Source organism: Pinus tabuliformis, chromosome 4_1 (genome assembly GCF_031772625.1).
Source record: "Pinus tabuliformis cultivar Carrire ecotype Pingquan chromosome 4_1, CPIR1, whole genome shotgun sequence".
Lineage (NCBI taxonomy): Eukaryota > Viridiplantae > Streptophyta > Pinopsida > Pinales > Pinaceae > Pinus > Pinus tabuliformis.
Window position 1 is genome coordinate 57,431,969 of NC_142303.1, and position 23,530 is coordinate 57,455,498.

The following is a 23,530-nucleotide window of genomic DNA, read 5'->3' on the forward strand; positions in this document are numbered from 1 at the left end:
AACAAAAATGTGTCCCAGGTGGCATAACAGTGCATCCTGAAGGTTAAAATTTGGAACTTGCTTCCCTTCTAGGAGTGTCTGGTATGTGTTGCCGAATTCTGGATCACTCTGGTAAAGATGTGGCCACTTTAAAGTCTCATTCCCATAGGATTTGAACATAATGATCAATGTCGTGACTGGTGGTCGGTTGAGGGAGTCTATAACATTATTGGTGTTTCCCTTCTTGTACTTAATGTTCAAATGGAACTGTTGTAGATAGGTGGAGCATTTCTGATGGCGATCATTCTAAAACTTCCCTTATGTCTGTATGATCTACAGGGGGTGGTGGTCTGTGTGGATGACTGCTTCCTTCCCCATATTGTAATGATTCCATTGATGGTAGGCTTGCATAATGGAATACATTTCTTTGTCGTAAGTGGGATACTTTCATACTATGTCTGAAAGTGTCTCACTGTGGTAAGCCACTAGATGCCCCTTCTGAGTAAGAACTACACAAATAGCATAGTAGGAGGCATCTATCTCAATCTCAATTGGTTATTGCAAGTCTGGTAATGTGAGCAGTGGTGCAGAGCAGAGCCGATGCTTCAACTTGACAAACATCTTTTATTGGGTTTCAGACTAAAAAAACTTTGTTTTCGCTCCGCCCTTGGTGACTTGACTTAAAGGCCAAGTGATATGAGATAACCCCTAAACAAACCTATGATGGAAATTGGAAAGGCCCAGAAAGATGCAGAGCTCTTTTAGAGTGGTTGGGGCTAGCCATCCCGAATGACTTGTATCTTGGTTGGGTCCACATGCACGTCCTGCTCATCGATGTTGTACCCTAGATATTGAACCCGGGTCATGCCAAAAGTGCATTTCTCCAAATTGGCACACAACTTGTCTTATCGCAGGGTTTGAAGGACCTATCGGATATGGTGGAGGTGCTCTTCCCAACCCTAGCTGAAGATCAAGATGTCATCTAAATACACCACATGAATTCATTGGTGAAGGATCGCAAGATGTCATCCATCAATCTCATGAAGGTTACCGGGGCATTCGTCAACCTGAAAGTCATGACCAACCATTTGAAAAGGCCCTCCTTGGATTTGAAGGTAGTCTTCCACACATCAGAGGGTTTTATAGGCACCTAGTGGTAACCATATTTCAAGTCAACCTTGTTGAAATATTTGGCCCCCTTGAGATGGTATAGAAGGTCATCAATCTGTGGGATTGCATACCTATTTCGTACAATGATCTTGTTCAACACCCGATAGTCAATACAAAGACTCTAGGTCCTGTCCTTCTTCTGTATCAATACAATCGGGCTCCCACAGGGTGACGAGGTTGGACTGATGTACCCTTTCTGCAACAACTCCTCAATCTGCCTCTTGATCTCATCGTTCTCCAGAACAGAGCATCGATAGATCAATCCATTGAGTAGTGACCTGGCCAGGGTTAGATCAATGGAGTGCTTGACCTGACAGTGCAGAGGTACCCCTGTAGGTGAGGCGAAAATGTCCCGGTACTCCTCCATGACCTTGTCCATCTGTTGTTTCCGTGCGGGGGAGCCTTGTCCGGAAGCCATGGCCACAACCTTCTTCTTTCCCTGAGGGTGAATCATAAAGAAAACAAATTTCCTAGTCTATTTAGTGATCTTATTGCATTGCTTTGCAGTGATAAAAGAGATGGTGGTAGGCGGGGCTACCTCTAATATCCTACACAAATTATTTCCCAAAGTAATAATCACAAAGTGGGGTCTAGACTCATATACAACATGTCGCTTCCACAAGTATGGTTGTCCTAATAATACATCACAAACTTCAAGAGGAGAAACATCACATACTACCTCATCTATGAAGGGCTTGATGTTGTAGGGAAGGCAACATTGTTGGTTGATGTAGAGATCTCATCGTTGGTGAAGCCACCAGATGGTGTATGGTTGTGAATGTGTTGTTCTTGGTAGGCCCAACCACTTGATGACCTCTGCTAAAATGAGGTTTTTTTTGGGTCCCTCTGTCGATAATAAACTGTAGTGGAGAACCCTTCAATCACATCTGTGAGTGGAAGAGGTGTCCCCCCTCCTTTGAATCTTCACGATCATTCTTCTGGATCTTGGTGGTGGCCACGGTGGCACTGGGCTCTGCGTCAATGATCTACTTCCCTTTGTCATTCCCCTTGTCGGGTTTGACCCAGAGTTGGAACATGTGTTTGAATCGGAAGCCTTCAGCTCGGCCACTAGTGACTACTTGGCTTGAAACTCACTTGTGTTGGGAGTAGAGCTCTTATGGAACTCACACCATTTTCCTGTGTCCTTTGTCTTCGTGGTGTTGTTATTTTATTGCGGCTCCGGCGGGTTGTGCTGGGTCGCCCCACCTTGGCTTTGGACTTCGCTCTATGGTTTGGGGGCGTCTTTTCCTTACTTTAGATTCATAGATCCAAAGTCTCTCTTCTTCTATTTAAACGTATGCTCAATCTTGATAGCGTATCGGTATGATGTGTCAAGCGAGGAGATGTCCAAGAACTCCATCTCGTCCTGGATGTACTTGCATAGACATTCGTGGTACTTGAGTACCAAATCACGCTTAGAATCCTTGATACCCAACTTCGTATGGAGGGTATGGAAAACATTTGTGAACTTCGACACATCTTGGTCCCTTCCCTGCCGTAGAGTGGTCCACTTTATGTATTTATCTTCATAGCTTCCAAAAGGGTAATATTTTTCCTTGGTGGCGTCTCAAAAAGAATCCCAAGTGGGTGCGGTTGAAAGAAATTGATCCGAATTTAAATAGGAACACAACAAATTATATATATAACCATAAATACAAAGATGCAGTAGAAATAACATTTCATTTCATTAATATCAAATACTAAAATATGCTTACAGACAGACATAATGGAAATAAGACTAGCTCGGGCAATGGTCGCTTATCTCTGAGAAGAGATGTGGCGGCTACATGCCTTTGAACTGTGTTACAATGAGGCTCAAGGGCCTTTTTATTTTTGAAAAACATGAGAAAAACCTAAACAACCAAAACCCTAACCCTAGGAGATGTAATGCCAGGAGTTTGTGGGCCCTGTTGGGGTTAGTTGGGCAGCCAACCTCTAGGGGTCATAACTTGGTCACATTATCTCTGTTTGGTACGCACGATACCTTGTTGGAAATGTCCCTTCGAGTACTATAGGTTTTTCCATAGGCCCCTGCCTGTGGTTGCAAGCCTGCAACGAACCTCAAAAAACATTGTTTAAGGGGTCAAAACTACTATGAAGTTTGAGATCCGAAAAACTACTAAAAATAGTAAATGCTGAAATAAACAAGGAAACAAATGAAACTGATTGGAGGTCTAGGCGGAATAGGTGGGTGGCCACCAATATCCACCTGGATCATTCCTCTCCCCAGGAAGAAATGGTCCCTATTGCATGCAGAGCCTCCATGAGGTGAGGAAATTTATGCTGACTGTGGTCCCTAGTAAGCCACTTGCCTTGGTGCAGGAGTTGGCCAGCTTTGACAACCCGATATAGTTGGATCTTCTGCTGACGAGTGTTCTTGACCTGTGTGTCCATAATCCGATCAGTTGTGGCTTTTTCCATGCAGCATGGGTTTAACTCTGTTGGTGTGAGATGTTCTGCAATGTCTGATGTGTCCAGTAATGGGGGGAAGTATGGCCGAAGGCGGTCCACATTGAACACTGGGTTCACGCCGAGGAATGGAGGAATGTTAAGCTCAAAAGAATTGTCTCCCACAGCCTTGGTAATGGTGTAAGGACCATATCAGAGTGGCCTAAGATTCTGATGGGCTACAGTAAGGCGTTATTTCTACAAATGCAACCAAACTTTTTCCCCCACCTGAAACTTGTGTGGCACCCAATGTTGATCATGTCGCTGCTTGTACTTGGAATCTGACTTCTCCAGGATGTCACGAACCTACTGGCGGATGTGTTGGATCGGTTCAATAAATCTAGTTGCTTTATCAACCTTAGATAATATATGTGTGGATTATGTTTGTGTAATCACGTGAGGAATGGCAACATCAATCATACACAATAGTTGAAATCCTAGACTCAATTGTAAGGGAATGCAACCAATCGAGCTATGGAGAGCTCTATTATAACTGTGTTGCACATATGGAAGACTCTCATCTCAGGTTCAAGGATGCTTCGAGTTGTACATGCAGAGTATGTGCATTATCATCCTATTGAAAACCTCTTCTTGTCCATCAGTCTAGGGATGGAAGGTTGTCGACTTGGTGAGCTTGGTGTCCAATAGTGTCTAGAAGCTTGACCAAAATGTGCTCAGGAACTTGCTATCCCGATCTGATATAATGGTCTGTGGGATCCCAAAATGTACCCATACTCGTTCAAAGAAGAGTTTGGAAGTTTCCTTTGCAGTGATACTCTTCTTGCAGGCCACTAATTTAGCCATCTTAGAAAATTTGTCCATGACCACGAATACACAATCATTACCCTGCTTGGTAGAAGAGAGGATAGACATATAGTCCATGGAGATGGATTCCCACGGCTGGATGGGAGTAGGCAGAGGAGTGTACAAGCCTTGCTTCTTGATGATTGGCTTGGCGATGATGTAGGCAATGCAGGATCTGATATATTTCCCAACATCCAGTTGGAGTTTGGGCCAATACAAGTACTTTTGTAGTACAACCACAATTTTCTCCACACCAAAGTGTCCTGATATCTGAATGTGGTGCACCTCCCAAGTTAGCTTGGCACACTCGAAGGAACACAAAGGTGGCCTAGTTAGCATGATAATGCATCCTCGAGGTGGAAATCGAGAACTTGCTTTCCATCTACTAGCATCTGGTATGTGGAGGCGAACTCTGGATCATTTTTGTGTAGTTGCGGCCATCCAAAGGTCTCATGACCAAAAGAGTTGAGAATAGTAGTCAGTGCTACAATTGGGGGCCGGCTGAGGTAATCTGCAACATGATTGGTTCTACCCTTTTTGTATTTAATGTTCAAGTGGAATTGTTGCAAATATGTAGACCACTCCTAATGGCGATCGTTCGGCAACTTCCCCTGTGTCTATATAAATTGAAGAGGTCGGTGTAGATGACCGTCTCCTTCCCCAGAATGTAGTGCTTCCACTATCAGCAAGCCTGCACAATGGAATACATCTCTTTATCATAGGTGGGGTACTTCCGAATTGTATCAGAAAGTGTCTCACTATGATAGGCCATTGGATGCCCGTGCCGGGTGAGGACTGCACCATTATCATAGTTTGAGGCATTTTTCTTGATTTCAAATAGTTGCTATAGGTATGGCAGGGTGAGTATTGGTGCACAGTAGAGGTGGTGCTTCAACTCAACGAACGCCTTCCGTTGGGACTCGGAAACATAAAACTTTTCTTTCGCCCCACCCTTAGTAATCTAACTCAAAGGATAAGTAATATGGTAGAATCCCAACATGAACCTCCAATAAAAATTTGCAAGGCACAAAAAGCTGTGAAGATCCGTTAGAGTGGTCGGGGCTGGCCAATCCTGAATGACATGGATCTTAGTCGGGTCCACATGCACGCCACGCTCATCTATGATGTAACCCAAGTATTGTACCTGAATCATGCCAAAGGTGCATTTCTCCAAGTTGGCACACAGTCTGTGTTGCCAAAGGATTTGAAGGACCTGCCGAATATGTTGCAAGTGTTCTTCCCAACTCTTGTTGAAGATGAGGATGTCGTTTAGATAAACCACCACGAGTGAGTTGGTGAAGTGCCACAAGATGTCATCCATTAGCCTCATAAAAGTAGTAGGGGCATTTGTCAACCCAAAGGGGATAACCAACCATTTTAAAAGGCCTTCCTTGGATTTGAAGGTGTTCTTCGATAGATTTGTGGGCTCTATTGGAACCTGTTGATAACCAGACTTCGGATCGATCTTGGTGAAATGCTTGGGTTCCTTGAGTTGGTCTAGCAGGTCATCAATCTGCGGGATTGGATACCTATTCCTGACAATGATTTTGTTTAATGTTCGATAATCAATGCAGAGCCTCTAGGTCACATCCTTCTTCCGTACAAGTACAATCAGGCTCCCACAAGGCGAGGAACTTGGTCAGATGTGCCCTTTTTGCAGCAAATCCTGGAATTTCTGCTTGATCTCTTCATTTTCCATAATGGAGCGGCGATATATTGTCCTGTTGGCTAGAGGAGCTCCAGGAGTAAGATCGATTGAATGCTTGACCTAACAATGCAAGGGTACCCCTATGGATGAGGAGAAGATGTCCTTGTATTCTCCCATGACTATATCCACCTGCTTCTGTTGCATGGAGGAACCCTTCTAGGGGGCCATCGATGTGACCATGACCTTCCCCTTCTTTGAGAGTGAATAAAAAATAAAAAAAAATTCCCAGTTTGGGAGATGACCTTACTGCATTTCTTAGTAGAGACCAAAGGGATGGCAGTAGGTGGGGCTACCTATGGTATCTTGTATAACTTAGTACCCAAAGAAATAATAACAAAGCGAGGTATAGACTCATGAAAAACATGTCGCTTCCATAAGTATGGTTTTCCTAATAATACATCACAAACTTCAAGAGGAGCGACATCACATACTACCTCATCTGTGAAGGGCTTGATGATGTAGGGAAGGTGACACTACTGGCTGACAATCTCGCCCTTGGTAAAGCCACCCGATGGTGTACGGTTGTGGCCATGTTGTAGTAGGTAGGCCCAGTCGCTTCACGACCTCTGCTGAAATGAGGTTCTTTTGGCTCCTGTTGTCGACAATGAACTGCAGTGGAGAAACCTTCACCCACACCTGTGAGTGGAATAGGCACTCCCCCTCCTCTGGATCTTCAGGCTCAATCTTCTGGATCTTGGTGGTGGCCATAGTGGCACTGGGCTCCATGTCAATGATATGCTTCCCTTTGTCATTCCCCTTGTCGGGTTTTGACTCAAAGTCGGAACGTGCATTGGACTCAGAAGCCTTCAACTTGGCCACCAATGACTCCTTGGCCCGACACTCAGTTGTGAGTGGAGCTCTTATGGAACTCACACCACTATCCCATGTCCTTATTTGTCTTCGTGGTGTTGTTCTTTTCTTGCGGCTTCGGTGAGTTATCTTGGGTCATCCCGCCTTGGCTTTGCCATTTTCTCTACGGTTTGGGGGCGCCTTTCCCTTACTTCGGATTTGTAGATCCAAAGTCTCGCTTTTTCTGCTTAAGATTATGCTCAATACTGATAGTGTATCGGTATGTCATGCTGAGCGAGGAGATGTCTAGGAACTCCATCTCATCTTGGATGTACCTATGTAGGCAGCCACAGTACTTGAGTACGAAATGTTTCTCAGAATCCTTGATACCCAATTTCATGCGAAGGGTATGAAAAACATTGTAAACTCTGACACGTCTTTGTGCCTTCCCTATCACAGTGTGGTCCACTTTATGTATTTATCCTCCTAGCTCCCGACAAGGTAATACTACTCCTTAATGGCATCCTGGAATGAATCCCAAGTGGGTGCAACCGAAAATAGTGAGGGCGTACTTTCATCCTTCTACTCACATTAGGTTTCCCACCAGTCCTTGACATGGGGGGCGGCTTTGAGAAGAGAAAAAGTAATATTTTCCCGGCTAGAAAAATCATGAACAAAAAAAAATCCTTCTAGTAGATTTAACCATTTATCTACGACATCCGCATCTATCTGACCCTCAAATATGGGAATGTCAAATTTAATATGTACCTTAAAGGGTGTGGCGCTTCCAGAGTAGCTGTTGGAAGTAGATGCGTCGCCCTTTGGTAGCCGTTGAAGGTGTTGAGCTCTGAAACTACATCTCTTCTACACACTTTTCTAGACTTTTTCCCCTCACCAGTGCCTCACAAGCTATCAAAAATCATTACATATTGATTCTGAGAGTACATTTAAGTGGTTTTCTAACTATGTTTTTGTGTTTGCTATTTGACTTAGATTTTGTTCATCAGCTGCGGAATGCAGCAACTTTCTGCAGCTGACTCGACTTTCTGCAGTTGTTTTTGTTGATCTCTATGTTATAGGTGTCATCAAGCAAAACGAGGCACGTGGGCAGGTCAGAAATGATCTGGACATGGACCAGGTCCTATTGGTTTAGCTAGATTTGTAGAGGAAAGCCGTGGTCAAACGAGGATTCCTACGGCAAACAGGTCTTTGTTTCAACATGTAAAAGGGTTCGAGACCGTTCCTATATCGGTGGATTCATTTTGACAGCTGTAGACTACCTCCACAACGCAAATCCAATAGCCACCTTTTGGTAGATTGAATGATCAGGGCAACCAACACGCTAAGCTCACGGATGTTGTCTTTTTACGTGTCTTCTGCTGAAGTAGTTCCATAGGAAAAATAGTTATGTAATTTCCCTTATAAATAACGTGTTTGCAAATGCATGTAGCTAGTCTTTTGTTAATGTAATCTTGCTGTTAAGTTTATGTACTGTGTCGTGACACTGGTCTTGTTGTTGTAACGAGAGGATCCTTCCTCTGTTTTGCAATATAAGAAGACTCTGTTTTATATGACTGTGTGAGCATAATCTCGATTTGACAGCGTGTTAACCAAGGCCGTGCAGAGGGCCCCTACTGGCTAAGGTTTCGTTCTTTTATTTATGTAAAGTTTTCATGTGCTGTTGTTTTATTTCCATTGTAGATATTTCGTACTGTGTGCACTTGTGTATATCTCACATTTCAGTTATAGTGTTAATGTTTCATTCCTGTACATGATTTTCCAAGCGTTGTATATTTTTGCTAACACTGATCAGTGTGTTTTAGGTTAGGATAGGCCCGGGCATTTTCATACAACTTTTGCAGTAATTATTGACATGATATTGTCCTCTCTGCTGACTTTGTTTTTCTTAGCTTTTAGTTTCAGTTATGCTTTGATTTCAGTCTTATTCATTTGTTGTTGACAGTTAGTTTAAATATCAAATTCTTCATGTCATTTAACGTTATCTCAAGAGCCATGGCTGAACCCTGAAAAGCTACTTGGCGAGCTATTGGATTTTGAGTGAAGTGATTTGATTCTTCATGTTATTGATGTTATCTCCAGAGCCATGGCTTAACTCGGAAAAGCTACTTGGCGAGCTATCAGACTATAAGTGAAGAGACTTGATTTTATTTTTATTTGCAAGTAGATAATTTAGATATCAATTCCTCATGTTATTGGCGTTATCTCCAGAGCCATGGCTTAACCCCAAAAAGCTACTTGGCGAGCTATCAGACTATAAATGAAGTGAATTGGTTTTACTTTTATTAGTTTGCAGTTTTTGATTTGTTTGAGTGCAATAGCTTAACTTTTATTTCTGTATTTAGATGAGCAACAGAGATAGAGATTTCATGATCAATAGTTCATCACTTGTTTGATTCAAGTAGCTGCACATTTACATTCTTGTTCAAGTATTAATTTCATCACTAGACTGTTTTGAGATCCTCTGAAGTGTTAAGTTTTGGAAGTCATCATAAAGGACATAATTGCCTTAAAATCTATACCCAAACTTACCTTCTAAAGTATTCTTAAAACTTAGGAATAGGATTTCCATTTGAATTAGGAGACAAGCCAAGATAAAACCCCCAAAAACAAGATAAAATTGAAAACAATAAAAAGTAAGAAAGAAGTTGCCTTGCACATATAATGCGCCACACTTCATCAGTTTACGACTCCCGAATTGATAATTAATGTAGCAATTTAGGACATACTAAATTGACTAAACATTTTGGCGCCGTTGTCGGGGAAGTGTAACTAGGTAGTCGATATTTTACAAAAAAAAAAAAAAAAGGGAAAAATTGACAACTTCTTGAAGTATGCTCTCCTCTTGCACCTAGTGTGATCTGGAGGATCAAAAAAGAGAGTTATTAGTTTAATAATTTCTTTATTATGCTCTCTTCTTGCACCTAGTGTGACCTGGAAGATCAGAAATAGAATTATTAGCCCGACTTAGAAATTAAAAATAATAATAATAATAATAATAAATGACATGCACAGAGCAAGAGATTCTAGGGGAAGGTTTATAGCTAGGGCCAAAAGTTCGATTTTCACAACTCCAGCTACTCCAAGGCATAGAAAAGATACACCTCCATCATCTCCGACTCATACTCCCAGCCTTAGAATTCCTGGAATTCAAGGGGCAACAAGCGAATTAGGAGATTTTCCCACACTATCTACTAAATCTGATCTAGGAGAAGAACCTTTCTTCACTTCTACAGGGGAACATATTGTAATCAAAGAAGTAGAATCACCTGAAGAAGAGGAGGGAGAAACTCTTCCTCGTTCACCATTAATAGAAGAACCAGAGGACTCTGAGGACTCTAAGGAAACTATCATGACAGAGGAAGTAGTAGATGGATTTGGAAGAGGGTGTAGAGGTGGAGGAAGAGGAAATAATGGAGGAGGTAGAGGTAACAATGGGGGAAATAGGGATGGAGATAACTCATTTGGATTCCCTATAGCCGATGAGGAAACTCATACAACAATGAAAAACATTTCACCATCTGTTCTCCAAAACTTTTATGGGTTGCGAAGTGAGGATCATGAAACATTTCTATTTGAGTTTGAAGTCTTGTGCCGAACCTATGACTATATGGAAGACTCTAAAAAACTCAAACTGTTTCCTTCAACATTGAAAGGAGTTGCTTTGAAATGGTTCATGGGATTAGTCACTCAATCTATTCGTACTTGGAGTGATATGAAACAAACATTTTTGGATAGATACATGGATTATTGTATGCCCACCAATCATAAGGATGAGGTATTCAAGATGATGCAAAGAGAAGATGAAAACTTGGAGGATTTACTTGAAATATTTCAATACAACTTAAAGAGAGCAAAAATGAGTAATTTAGAAGAGGAAACCTTGAAATCCCTCCTAGTGAAAGCCATTAGAGACGAATGGATATATATCTTAAACATGATGGGGAAGGGAGACATTTATCAACTTCCACTTCGTGACATAGCAGAACTATGTGTCCATCTCTCAAGGGGAAAATCTAAAACTGGAAAAGGGCCGAGAGATCCTTCTCTTATTAGAGCAAACAAATCTGCAACTGGGTCAGTAAGTAGGGCAGAGATTAGCAACATGCTTGGTGAGTTCAAAACTGATATTCTAGGAAGCCTTAGTGAACAACTAGACACCTTTAAAATACAAAACAAGCAGAAAGCAGAAGCTGATGCCTTGGCCATATTTTGTCCAAAATGTAGAAAGAAACACGCTCAAAGGGAATGCCCCTTGGATGCAAAAGTTGTAGAAACATGTATGATTTTCTCAGAAAGCCATGAGACCAAGGATTGTCCTTCAATTCCCGGGCTCAAAGTTGTCTTTCAGGAAGACCCAAATTCAGTAGAGTCTCTTTGTTTTGTTTCAAGAATACCATGGTAGGGGTAACAAAATCAAGGATTTAACAATCCTATGAACTTTCAACTCCCGCCAAATTGGAATTCTTGGCAACAACCTTGGCCCCAATCTCAAAATCCATACCAATCATGGGCACAATATGGGAGATTTGCTCGATTCTATCAATATCCTCCATCCTTTCCAAATCAACAAAATCCACCAATTCCAAATAAAAACCCACAACTTTCATTACCATTCCCACAAAAACAACCTTCTCAACAAAATCCAAATTCTCAACTCTTGCTTCCATTTCAACAAAAGACAAATCAACTACCAGCCCAACCATTGCCAAATCCCAACAACAAAAATCCTCAAAATGCTTACATGGTACCTCTGAGGAGGATTCTCTTAAAGTCAATAAATGTTATGAGGAAGCATCTCTTCAAAACCCAATCATTCAAAAAGAAAAAGAAAAGAGTCAGCCCCCACAACTCCTATAGTTGAGCAACCTACATCTTCATCCATTCCTCCTTTCCTTGAAAGATTACAAATTGACAAAGGGGTGGAAAAACAAATCTTGTTGCCTGAATATGATTTTCTATATGAATTAAAGAATGTCTGTATCAAGATTCCCTTGCTACAAGCCATTAGAGAGATTCTTATTCTAGCGAAAACAATAAAGGAGTTGAGTCTTAAAAGACCAGGAAGGAAACCAAGAGATACAAGAAGAATCCACCTGGTAGGAAAAATTGCAGATATCATGATGGGAAAAATTACCATGCAGAAGTATGTAGATCTAGGTAGTCCAATTGTCAAGACACATATAAATGGGATAGAAATTCCAAACACTTTGATTGACTTAGGGGTTGCTATCAACATTATGAGTAGACAGACTATGGAATAGCTTAAACTTCCTAATCTTCTTTTTACACCCACCTTACTGCAACTTGCAGATAGATCAATAATCAAACCAGATGGTGTACTGGAAGATATCTCAATCTCCTTAGATTCTTGGGAATATCTAGTAGATTTCATGATTTTGACTCCCAAGAGTAATTTAGGAGGACATCCACTCATCTTAGTGTTAGCCTCCTATTGCGATAGGTTTTATATTTCATGATTGAATGTTTTACATGCCAAATATGTCATCTTTTCATGCTGCAAGATTCCATATTTCCAAGAAGTTCCATTTTGAAGAATCATACCATTTTTGAAGAGTTTTACAAATAATGGAAATCCAAACAGCTTAATCTTGGTTTCCCTAGGTTTAAATTGCTTGTTTTAGAAGATAGAGAATGAATATCTGTCCAAACAGCTTAAGCTTGTCAGATGCGTAGCTAGGCAGAGAAACAAGGGTGCTCAACTGTTTAATCTGAGCCCCAGAAGAGATAAGGGTACATTTAGATAGGAGGGCAGTCAAAAGAAAAGAAAATAATCAGGGTCTGCAAGTCTAAGTGCACCCAAACCAGAAAGAAGAAAAAATGTTAGGTGAGTAGGTTGGGTAAGTAGTTTTGAGGTTGCAGAATGAATAAGTGTGATCAATTTTGTATTTCAAAATGTTATTTTACTCCAGATCACAAATGCAAGGCAATTTTCCCTTGGAGCAGATCATGCGAAGCGTGATTAACTTCCCTGTCTTCCTTTCCCCCAACTCATTCACTAACCTCCCCTAAAGATGTTAAGATCTGCTTAATATCTTTAAAAATTCATCATACTCCATAGCATTTGCCTAAGTAAAGTTCTGCTTTGCTTAAGGATGCTTATATTTCTTATACAGGTCATGTTTCCCCTTTAAAAGCCTAAGATTTCTATCCTTAGCGCTTTCTTCGCAAAATTCATATTAACTCTTAACTCTATTATGTAAATCCCTCCTTATTTCCCCTTCCCATACTAAAAAATATAGTAAAAATCCCCATTATTTACATATCCCCTCCTCTAGTTGAAATATAACCATAAATATGCTTGGGAATTACTAAGTTTGCCTGAAACTTAGTAAGAACCCTCAATTTTGCTTCTTAGAACTCCCTCAAAGTGTCTTTGGACTCCTTCCAAGGCATGAGATTCCTCTTTTTTTTGGTTATCGGATCCCTTCCGAGGCCTCAAGAACCCTTCCAAAGCTTTAAAAAGCCTTTTCTGAATCACATAAATCATCCTCCGATCGCATTAACCCTCTTCTGATTGAGTGTTTCCTCCTCCGATGAGTTTTCCTCCCCTCTGACGCGATATCGCTGTCGGAGGTCGCAGCATTCATCGACCCCCTTTTATAACTTCCCGATATCATTTCGCCGATCGCGACTTCGCAATCGACAGTCGCAAGGTTTATTTACCTATATATATATGGGCCCCTCTCATCCGCCGATGCGATAAAGCATATCGCACCCGAAAGCATATCGCACCGCGATCCACTCATTATCGCAATCGCAACATTTCCCATTTTCACACAGCCGCATGCCTTGTCACTTTTCCGATATCGGCGGTCGCTCCCATCGCATCGCAGATATAAAAGCCATTGCCCCCTGTCCCCGCCGATTTTCGATCGCCGATTTAATCCCTGCCGTACTGCCACGTCATTGCCGTACCGAGACCCACCGCTGACGTCATGCTCACGTCATCACTGTAAGAAGGCGCGAAGGGCGAAATCGCAGCAAAGGAAGCCCAGAATAAAAAACTGAGGCAGTTTTCGATGCGCGATTAGCGCTAATCGCACATCGCTAAGAAAAAATGACCAAAATGAAAGGCTTCATATCGCTCGGCTACCAGCAGGCCCGAAAATTCGTAGTTTTGACAAATTTTCTTCATTTATATTCATATTCAACTCGAACAGCGCCGACAGCATTCCAGAGGCCACGAAAATCATTTGCAGCATCCGTTTTTGCCTTGAAAGGGTAGAAAAGGAGCGATTGTATGGTTTCAAACACATCAAGGGAGAGAAAGCGGCCCGATTCAACTGTAAAAGAGTATCAGAGGAAAGATGAAGCCCCGATTAAATTGAAGAGTATCAGTGAAGCGGTGAAGAGTATCAGATCGGCAATATCAAAGCAGGTGAACATTAAAGGCCCCCAAGCAAAATCAAAGAAAGCGGTGAAGCCATTTAAAGGCTCTCAAATCACAGTTAATGCACATCAAAGCCACTCAAGAGCAGGGGATCAAAGCCCAAAGCACAATTATGGCTAAATGAATAGCATAGAGCCATAAGGACGCCATAGTAACTCATTTTGATACAGCTACCCCCAGCGCAGCTCAAATAGATATCTTCTTGCATTAATTTCAGGACAAGATTAGATTAAAGAACTCATTTCCCGCAGATTTGTTTAAAGATCTGCTGTAATAAAAGTTTTTAGATTTTTTCCCTATATAAACCACCCTAATTCATTGTTCAAAGAGGTTGGTTGGTTGATAATCCTCGGGCTAGACTCGCACTGTATGTTTGAGAATTTCTATAATCAAAGACTGCTGAAAAGCTTGGAGGATGGACTGTCTATTGTGTTATCAATGGCTGAAGGGTGAAATATAGAATCCTTGCACTGCTACATGGCCCAATAAGTGTTTCTTACCTCTGTTTTCCATTCATATACGTTTATATCACACATATATCACCACCTAAGTTACAAAAAGAAAGATTAGCTTAGAATTTGCTTGGCTGCACTCTATGCTCAGTTTCTGTGACTTCTATATGGTTTCTTCTGATTTAGTCATAAATATGAATTCCTCATGGCTCATATTTACTCTATTTCCTTCATGTATGACTGTTATTTAGGAATTCTTGACTGCTCCTAGATATAGTTCACACACCTTCCCTCTGTTAAGCTGAATGAGAGATTCTTAGTTGCCTTTCATTCCTTAGCCTTCATTTCATCCTTTTTAGCTTGAATGATTGTTTCATGTGTAGCTATCTTGCTCTATATTCCTCTTGTGACCAAGAAAACGCACCAGCAGCCCTACTCCATGACTCCATGCCCAATGGTTTGAACCTCTCACACTATGCATGCCTCCCTACTTGAAAACATCAATCATCCCACCAAAATCAAAACAAAACCCATGTATACCATAACTAGCCTAAAATCAACCCAAAACAAAGTTAAATCATAAAGAGAGAGCCCTCTCTGACTGCAGGTAAGCTAGGACCTGTAGCCCAAAGATTGGTTTGTGGTTACCTCGGTCGTATCCCTTAAGGAGCCAAGGGACAACCTGAGTGATAACACTTAGGAAGACCTTGGCTAGCCACAACTAATGCTTCCATTAGTTGTAGATCTGGCGATATGTACATTTCTGATGGTAGTTCGACAAAGACATTCAATCTGTATCCTCCAGCAAAGTCAATTATAGGAGTAGGAGACAATGAATGGGTCGACGATGAAGATATTATACAACCTGTCTTTACTGTCTCTGAAATTAGTGAAGATAGTCAAATTTTGAACACATTAGAAAATTTTGAAAAATCTTCAGAATATGACCACACACAATTTTAGTTAGATTCTGATATTGAATATCTATCATCAAGACAAATGTATCTTTACTCTATAGAATAGTTTGGTAGCTCTACCATTGAGATTTTTCCAGGAAAAACACTGAATATCAACAAAAATTTGGAAAAGTCACAACAGGAAGAGCTAACCAAAATCTTGTAAAAACATTCTACTGCATTTGCATGGGAGTATACTGATATGAAAGGTATTGACCCTAAGACTTGCATCCATCATATCTATATCGAGTAAAACAATAGACCAATCAGACAACCTCAGAAAAGAATGAATCCAAATCTTAGGAAGATAGTGAAAGAATAGCTCCAAAAACTACTCAATGTAAATTTCATTTACCCAATTTCAGATAGCCGATGGGTTTCTCCTTTGGTTGTAGGCCCAAAAAGAGTGGTAAATGGAGGATATGCATTGATTACAGGGAATTGAATAAAGCAACTTTGAAGGATCACTTTCCTTTGCCCTTTATCGATCAAGTATTAGATACACTAGCAGGAAAAAAATATTTTTCATTTTTGGATGGTTTTAGTGGTTATAATCAAATTCAGGTAGCACCTAAAGATCAGGATAAGACCAAATTTACCTGTCCACGGGGAAATTTTGCTTATCGAGTGCTTCCTTTTAGATTATGTAATGCACCTGCAACATTCCAAAGAGCAGTACTAGGAATTTTTTCTGATCTAATCCATGATTGTGTAGAGGTATATATGGATGATTTTACAGTTTATGGTAATTCGTTTGAAGAGGCATTAGAAAATTTGGAAAAAGTCCTTATAAGATGTAAAGAAACAAACCTTTCACTAAGACATGAAAAATGCTTTATGATGTTTACTGAAAATATTGTTTTAGGACATCATATTTCAGGGGATGGGATTAAAGTTGATAGATCAAAAGTTGAAGTCATCTCCAAGTTACCTATTCCAAATTGTCAAAAAGATGTTAGAAGTTTTCTGGGATTTACTGGATATTATAGAATATTTAGAGAAAACTTTACTAAAATAGCATCTCCACTCTTCAAACTGCTTACAAAAGACTATGAATTCAAATGGGGTCCTGATTGCCAATCAACATTTGAAACTTTGAAAACAAGAATATCTGAAGCACCTATCTTGAGAGGACCAAATTGGAATCTTCCTTTCCATATTTCTACAGATGCTTCAAATATAGCTCTAGGGGCTGTATTGGGACAGAAAGATTTAGTTCCTTATGCCATTTACTATACCAGTAAAAATTTAACTCCTACTGAGTTGAACTATACTGTGACTGAAAAAGAATTCTTAGCTGTTGTTCATGCAATCAATAAGTTTAGACATTATATAACAGGCTATGAAACTTTTATTCATACTGATCATTCTGCAATTAGATATCTAATGAAAAAACCCATTACTAATGGCAGAGTTACAAGGTGGATCTTAATTTTACAGGAATTCAATATTACTGTGTTAGATAGACCAGGGAAACAAAACACAGTAGCTGATTTCTTGTCTAGGATTCATAATACTAAAGAAGATTCTCCTGTAGAGAACAAGTTTCCTGATGAATATTTATTTGCAGTAACTACTAAGACTCCTTGGTATGCAGATATAGCTAACTATTTGGTTACAGGGAAACTACCTCCACATTTATTTCCTGGTGAAAGAAGAAAGATTATTCAGGAGAGTTCAAAATATTCATGGATTTCTAACGAATTGTTTAAAACAGGGCCAGATCTTGTGATCAGAAGATGTGTTAGGGAAGATGAGATGCCTGATATTCTCAAAGCATGTCATGATGAACCATGCGGATGACACTTTGATGACAAAAGGACAACCTATAAAATCCTCTCTTTAGGATATTATTGGCCATCCCTCTTCAAAGATGAAAAACAATGTGTCAGAAGATGCGACAACTACCAAAGAGTAGGGAAACCTACCCTCTCAAATGAAATGCCATTACAACCATAGGTACTCATCGAACCCTTTGAAAAATGGGCTTTAGATTTCATTGGACCTATTAACCCACCATCTAAACAAACAAAGTATATATTGGTATGTACTGATTATGTCACTAAATGGGTAGAAGCCAAAGCATTATTTTCTGCTACTGAGCATTCAGTTGTTAGTTTTTTTATGAGGATATTTTTACTCGCTTTGGTGTTCTAAGAGAAATTGTGACAGATCAGGGAGGTCAATTCACATCCAAACTGGTGGAGAAGCTGATGGAAGAATACAAGGTCAAGAACAAAAAATCTACTCCTTACCATCTGCAAGCAAATGGTCAAGTGGAGTCTACAAACAAAGTTCTTGAAGGCATCGTTACCAATATTGTTCATCTACACAGAAGATATTGGGCAGAAAGGATTCCTGAAGCCTTATTGGCCTACAGAACTACATGGAGGAATACAACAGGACATTCTCTCTATGAACTTGTTTATGGGAAAGAAGTTCTGCTCCCCATTGAGTTTCAAGTTAGAACCTTCAAGATGGCAGTTCAATTGGGAATGGATCTATCAGAAGCCCAAAAACATAGAATGGAGCAGTTGAATGAGCTATAAACAAGAAGCAATCCTAAGAATTTATCTAGTTCAATATCAAAGAGCTAAGTGGCATGACAAATACACCAAGGAGAAAAAGTTTTAAGAAGGAGATTTGGCATTGCTATTTGATTCCAAGTTTAAAGATTTCAAAGGTAAATTTCAGACTCATTGGCTTGGGCCATATGAGATTGACAAAGTCTTTAGCAATGGAGCGGTAAGAATCAAAACCATTGATGAACATCAAACTCCTCTTATTGTGAATGGCCACAGATTAAAGATCTATCATAAGCCACTTTCAGAGGAGGAATTTGTCAAAATATTTCAAGATAATTCTGCAATAAGGCTGGTGAAGAAGAATCCTTCTTCTCCACCAGCCTAGTCTTTGTTCTTTTCTGTTTAAAAAAAAAAAAAATTGTATAAGCCTGAAAACCAATCAGTGATTGGCAGTCTTATATAGAAAATACAGGGCAAAAATCAGAAACTTCTAACGCCCTATATTTTCAAAAAAAAAAAATCTTTTTTATTCATAGTTTCGTGTCATTTCGCTTGACTTCATTTCATTTCATCATCTCATTCCGCCAAAAAAATTCCTTTTATGACCAGTTTTCATATATCATTCACTCAGTCATCATTCATTTCCATCCATCTCCATTCAGTCATATGTTCACTGTGTCAGTTTCCGCAGCTAACACTCTGTTATTCAGCACTGACAGTCAGATGTTGTTAAAATTGGCAACCAAGGCAAAACTTCATGTGGGTCATCTTATTCATGGCTAATAATATTTGTATTATATTCCTCTCGTCGAGAGGTGTAGTATTGATATAAAGATCATCCAATTCCGATAAGTATTCATGGAGATATGAATTTATTTTGATTATGGAATTATTATCAAGCCGACCTACAACTCATGTAGGCTCAGAAGCCCAACAGTCGCATCTATTCACCCACCAACGTTGTGTATAAATATAAGAGGACTTTTCCTCATTTGGACTCACTCATCTCATCACATATCTCTCTCTCTCTATTGCGCAGATATGAGTCTCTTCTCTACTGCGCTGAAATGGGTCTCTCTCTCTCTCACACATGTGAAGCCGGAAGCTGTTGAATTTGAAACTGCAACTGCAGAAGTAAAGATTGAATTGTGTGGCCTAGAAGATCTCCTATTTGGAATTGTGTTGTAGGTTCATCTGAACCTCCTTTGAAATCCGCAACTTTTGGTGGTGGAATGAAGTCAATCCGACGAACGGTTTGCAAGATATCGACTGCCCTAGTTTGAAGCCGGAAACTGTTGAAACTGAAGCTGCAACTGCAAAAGTAAATATTGACTTGCATGGCCTAGAAGATCTCCTCATCTGAACTGTGCTATAGGTTCATCTGAACCTCCTCTGGAATCCGAAACTTTTGGTGGTGGAATGAAGTCAATCCGACTGTCGGTTTGTGAGATATGGTCTGCCCTAGTTTGATAATGAAGCCACTAATGCTGATGCTACTGATCTAGGGTTTGCTACTGCTGATATGAATCAGATTTATTGTACTATTTCTCTCTGCTGAATTATTGAAGATAAAAGAAGATTTGATCAAAGGGTTTCCCCACACATTGTGGGGTTTGTCCCTGGCTAGCCGTCACATCTTGTGTCTCTTGTCTTGGCTTGTTTTCTGTCGATCATTTAATGTTCTATCTACAATTTACTTTATGTACATGTGATTACTAATCAGTGGAATATAATAAGAAAAAGAAGTAAACTATTATAAGCATAGAACATACCATAACTTAACATGGTATTAGAGCCGAGGTGAAGACAAAGCCCGAGCAATAGCAAGAGCAATCATTAAAGAGAAGATTGGCAAGGCTATCCTAAAAGAACTATGGGGTCCTCAACACTCTTTCCTGCCGAAGACAAGCTCCGTGACAAAGCTGACTATCACGGATGGAAGATGTCTATCGATCTAACCCTTGAAGATCAAGGAGTGCTGGACCATGTAAGAGGCAATATTGTTGAGCCTTCATCAAATGCATCTACTGCTGCCTGGAACAAATGGAAAAATGGAGAAGTCAAAACAAAGAAGATCATCCGGGGCTCTATCGACAAGCGCTTGGTGGCCTACATCTCTGATCTAGACACCTCCAAGGAAATCTACGACAGACTAGTGAGTTTATTTAAAGTTAATGATGCAAATCAAGTTTTGTTTCTTAGAAATAAGTTGAGGGAAATCAAGAAGGGTAAAGATGAAAGTATGCAAGCATACTTCTTAAGAATCACCAAGATCAAGAACGATCTCCTATCTATTGTGGAAACCATTACTGACAGAGAAATGGCACTCACAACTCTCGGAGGATTACCATCTGAATGGTATGTGTTTAGGACTACTCTTCTGAACAATAATGTAATTCCTAGTTTCAAGGAATTAATGGCTAGATGCATTCAAGAACAAACAAGGGTGGAAGAGCAGGAAATGCCCTTGCCTAAAGGTCCTCCTGCTGCTTTTTCTTCTCATGCTAAGAAAAGAAATAATTCTGGGTCTAAATCGAAAAGAAAGGTTGGATTTAAGGGTGGAAGAAAACGACGATGTTTCATTTGCAATAAAGCAGGTCACTATGCAAGGGAATGCCCTGATAAAAAGGACTCTCACCGTGACGATGATCAAAATCCCTCTCATGGTAATCGAAGGAATGGAAAATTCAACAACAAAGGAAAAAGGAATGTAGGAAATCAAGGAAGAGGGCAACCATTCAAGAAGGTTATAAATTCCAGGTATGAATCTAACACTGTTGATGATAAGCAAGCTGAATATTATCTACCAGCTGCTCTATCTACCTCCGCTCCTTCGGACTCAATGGGAATTTGGCTCATTGATAGTGGTGCCTCAAGAAACTTCACTGGTTACAAAGAAGTACTCTATAATCTGGTAGAGAAAGAAACTAACCTGGAAATTGTCCTTGGAGATGACATGAAATACCCAGTGAAAGGTGTAGGCAATGTTTCTCTTAAACTGAATCAAGGTAAAACGATTCACTTACAAGATGTATTATATGTACCTGATCTCAAAAAGAACCTGGTATCCATATCGGCAATGGAAGACAAAGGCTATAAGGTAACCTTCAGCGATGGTAAGGTACGCATATGGAAAAATAATGTTAAAGATGCTTTCACTCTTGGGTTTCGAGTTGATTCTTTATATCAAGTCGGTGGAAGTCCGCTAGGTGTCATGTCTTGTGACACAATGCTTCAGTCCGAACTTTGGCATCGGAGGTTTTCCCACCTTCATTACAAAGCTCTACCCGATGTAAGACAGATGGTAATAGGGATGCCTAAATTCCAAGTAGAGAAAGAAGGTGTATGTCCGGGATGTGCCGAAGGAAAGCTCAAAAGGGGACCATTCCCTTCAAGTCAAAGCAAGACCTCCGACATATTACAACTAGTTCACTCAGACATATCAGGTATTATGCCTGTGAACTCCTTGGGAGGATACTCATATTATCTCACTTTTACAGATGACCATTCTCGAAAGACCTGGATATACTTCTTGAAAAAGAAGGATGAAGTGTTCCCTTGGTTCCGACACTTCAAAGCCCTAATCGAGAATCAAACCGAAAAGAAGATCAAGATCTTAAGAACTAACAATGGGACTGAATATGAATCTAATGAGTTCCATGATTTTTGTAAAGAGGCTGGCATCAAGAGGGAGACTACTACACCATATACTCCTGAAAAAAATGGTGTGGCAGAAAGGAATAACCGCACAATTATGGAAGTTGTCCGGGCCATGCTACATGATCAAAGTCTTCCTAAGTTTCTATGGGCTGAAGCTGCAAACACTGCCGTATATGTACAAAATCAATGCCCTCATCAAGCATTGGGTTCCAAGACTCCTGAAGAAAAATTCACCGGTAAGAAACCTGATGTTTCTCATTTTAAAATTTTTGGAAGCCCTGTATACTTTCATGTGCCGAAAGAGAAAAGAAATAAATTGGGAGCATCTGGAAAGAAGGGAATTTTCGTGGGCTATGGTGAAAATACTAAAGGCTATAGAATCTATGTAGCCGGTCAAAGGGAAGTCATAATTAGTCATGATGTCACCTTTGACGAAGATATGGCTCTCAGCAAGGTGATCAATCTTCCGACTTTGAGGAGCTCTCAAGAAGCCGACACCAAGGAACCGAAAGAAAAGGATGATGAATCAATGCCTGATGTAGAAGAACCCATGGATCCGATTGATCCTCCTCCATATGAGCCTTCCTCTTCTAGGAAGAGGCCTTCATGGCTTAAGGGGTTACTTGATGATGCTGAAGGACATGCTGCACCCCGAGGAACCTTTCGTGAAAGTAAGAAACCTAATAGGTATCAAGGATACCTGACCATCATGAGCACGATCATACAAAATGAGCCTTCGTCATTCTCAGATGCCGTCAAGAATCAAGTATGGAAGGATGCTATGACCGAATAATATGAGTCTATCATAAATAGTGATGTTTGGGAAGTAGTTCCCAGACCCCAGGACAAGACTGTTGTTACTTCCAAATGGCTTTACAAGATTAGGCATGCAGTAGATGGAAGCACGGAAAAGTATAAGGCTCGTTTTGTTGCTCGAGGTTTCTCCCAAAAGGAAGGTATAGACTATGATGAGATATTTACACCTGTTGCCAGATATATGACCATCCACTCGATCATAGCCCTTGCTGCTTCACAAGGATGGAACCTACATCAGATGGATGTCAAGACTGCGTTCTTGCATGGCTTGATCAAAGAAGAGGTCTACGTGGAGCAACCCGAAGGATTTGAGATTTATGATCGAAAATCTCATGTATGCAGGTTGAAGAAAGCTCTCTATGGGCTGAAGCAAGCACCCCGAGCATGGTATGAGAGGATCGATAGCTACTTGATGAAGCTGGGATTCACTAGGAGTGAAGCTGATCTGAACCTTTACTTTAAGGTTGAAGATGAAAAGCCTCTCATACTGGTGTTGTATGTGTATGACCTCTTTCTAACAGGTGCAGACCCTCTCATTCACAAATGTAAGAGGGAGCTGGCCTCTGAATTTGAAATGAAAGACCTAGGACTGATGCACTACTTCCTAGGACTTGAAGTGTGGCAAAAGCCAGGAGAAATTTTCCTATCTCAAGGAAAATATGTGGTGAAGATATTGGAAAGATTCGGAATGGTGGACTGCAAGCCTGTAACTACTCCGATGGAGCTTGACTTCAAGAAGTTAAGCGGTAGTGCTGCTGGACCTGTTTTACAAAATGCTACCGAGTATCGGC